The 2,911-nt window shown below is 35.0% G+C and overlaps 1 protein-coding gene across 1 annotated transcript in view; it reads left to right on the top strand.

The window, feature by feature from the left end:
- Positions 1–2,676, top strand: part of LOC106608464 (cytochrome P450 26B1) — a 6,452-nt gene extending 3,776 nt beyond the window's left edge. The window contains exon 3 of the mRNA XM_082977329.1: positions 1–2,676. This exon is cut by the window's left edge and continues 1,058 nt beyond it. The gene's annotated coding sequence lies outside the window, so the exon portion shown is untranslated.
- The last annotated feature ends 235 nt before the right edge of the window (positions 2,677–2,911 follow it).

Genomic DNA, 2,911 nt, shown 5'->3' with positions numbered 1-2,911 from the left:
AGATAGATAGATAGATAGATAGATAGATAGATAGATAGATAGATAGATAGATAGATAGATAGATAGATAGATAGATAGATAGATAGATAGATAGATAGATAGATAGATAGATAGATAGATAGATAGATAGATAGATAGATAGATAGATAGATAGATAGATAGATAGATAGATAGATAGATAGATAGATAGATAGATAGATAGATAGATAGATAGATAGATAGATAGATAGATAGATAGATAGATAGATAGATAGAAGGGAGAGAGAGAGATGGGTATATTTTTGTTTTAAGGCCTAGGGGTGATATATGTATTGCATGGTGCTTTAGCTCCGGTCCTGGCAAGCTATATCATTTTCCTCCAGCCCTGCACTAACCTACCTGTCTTAAACAATCAAGCTATCAACCTATCACCTATCACAATTAGGTAAATTAGCCTGGGCTGGTTCTTAGCGCTGGGATGGGTACAAAACCCAGAAAATGGACTTTGACTATCTAGATCCGGAGTTGGAACAGAGACCCTTGCTAGAGGACTTCAGGGATGATGAGAAGGAGAAACTCAAAAGCTGGAACGGAATTTCAGTGTGTTAATAACTCAGGTGTGGGAGCGGATCTTTCATTGGACGGATTTTAAGGACTTTATTTCTTTATTTTTTTTTTACTCAACCTGCACATAAGGAAGTGACTATAAGTTGTTATTAACCACGTTCCTTCCTCTTCCCCCTTTCCAACCTTCAAACCTGTGCTATGATGTTATATGAAGACTTGTGTCTGTCAGTCGGGCCTGATGACTGGACTTCTTATGGACATAACAAAGCTAAGTCGGAGAGAGAGAGGAAGAGTGTCGTTGACCTCTGTGGAACGCGATGGTGACATTTTGACATGCTGCTCCTCTTTATCAACACTAAAATGCAAAAAAATATATAAACTTTATTAGCTAACTAGATTAAACAACGTGAGCCGATATCAGAATCAGAATCTCAGAACATATTACTAACTCAAACACCAAGAAATGTCCGTCATGGAGACGGAGGGAAAACAATTCCAAAACAGAACTCCTTCTTTTATGACTCATCAAAAGAACACTTCTGGGTGTCACAAACATTCCCGGAACATTCCCGAAAAACAACTTTCCGGAATCCTTGGACAGGCGGGAGTTTTAACATGGAGGGAGTTAGGACCCAGAAACTCTGTTGGGAAAAAGCTAATACAAACTTTGTCCTACAACTGTCTTCTACAGATACAGTACCAGTCAAAAGTTTTGGACCCACCTACTCATTTCCATGTTTGTTCTTTATTTGTACTATTTTCTACATTGTAGATAGTGAAGACATCATAACTATGAAATAACACATATGGAATCATGTAGAAACCAAAAAAAAAAAGTTTTAAACAAAATCAAAATATATATTATATTTGAGATTCTTCAAAGTAACCACCCTTTGCCTTGATGACAGCTTTGCACACTTTCGGCATGCCTGTCTATAATAATAATAATAATAATAATAATAATGTAATATAATAATGTCTATAATGTTATAGACATGTATATCCCATGACCAACCACACCACTGATTGTCTATACTTGCTATAAGTACAGTGAGCTGCTTCTGTGTTTCTAACTGAGAGTTCTAGAACTGCTAAGATATATAGATTGCAAGTGAGATTCTTCCCCAATTTTTTTTTTTTTTTATTATAATTATTTTTTTTGTTGTTGATTTTGTGAAAAGCAAGATTAGGGATGGGCTGTTTATGTTTACTCTTCTGTTTAACAGGTAAGCCATGGGGTAACGTCTGTTTTAATACCCTAATATTATCATGATTGGTATTATTTACTATTAATATTTGTCGTTGTAGTAAAATATTAGTTTTTATTATATTTCCAGAATAGAGTTCAAGTATAAATTACAAAAGTCTGTTTGTTGGTAAATATTGTTATATTTAGTATGATATGAATTATTTCCGTTATATATTGTAAAACATTGTTGAATATGTTAATATTGCTTATTGTATTAGTTATTCTTATTTTGGGTTATTATTATTATAATAATTATTATCGTTGCATTAATTAATTATTACAATTAAGAAGATAAGCACTTGCGAGGTATGTTCGTTATGGAAGTGTCACATGACTACATTGGTTCTTATGTCTGAATGCATCCCAAATGGCACCCTATTCCCCAATGGGCCCTGGTCTAAAGTAGTGCACTACATAGGGAATAGGCCCTGATCTAAAGTAGTGCACTATATAGGGAATAGGGCTCTGGTCTGAAGTAGTGCACTACATAGGGAATAGGGCTCTGGTCTAAAGTAGTGCACTACATAGGGAATAAGCCCTGATCTAAAGTAGTGCACTATATAGGGAATAGGGCTCTGGTCTAAAGTAGTGCACTATATAGGGAATAGGGCTCTGGTCTAAAGTAGTGCACTATATAGGGAATAGGGCGCCATTTGGGTTGCAACCTCTGTTGGTTATCTGTCTGTCTGTCAGTTTGTCTTTCTGTCTTTCTGTCTGTCTGTCTGTCGCTCTGTCTGTCTGTCTGTCTGTTCATAATATGTTTATTTTATTTTCCAGATCCCAACAATTTTAATTAGTTTAAATATGAATGTTTTTTTCATTTTTTTTGTTACCGTTATTCTTAAATGTACTCCTGTAATAAAATATAATGTGAAAATTAAGACTAATGTTTCAATCAATATCTTGACTGTAGAAATAGTTGAGGGACAGACCTACAATCAACCAAACAACTCCATGGTTTCTCTGTTCTGTGGTTTCCATGGTTACATCATTCTATGGTTCAACAATTCTGAAGTTCTTAAGTTCAGTGGTTCTGTAGTTCCGTAGTTATGAATTTATATCATTACGAGGTTCGTAGGTTCTGAGGTTCTGAGGATCCATACTTCTGAGGTTCTG

Source organism: Salmo salar, chromosome 07 (genome assembly GCF_965601325.2).
Source record: "Salmo salar chromosome 07, fSalSal1, whole genome shotgun sequence".
NCBI classification, from domain to species: Eukaryota; Metazoa; Chordata; class Actinopteri; order Salmoniformes; family Salmonidae; genus Salmo; species Salmo salar.
Note: the sequence above shows the minus strand (reverse complement) of the source record. Positions and strands in the feature narration are given on the sequence as shown.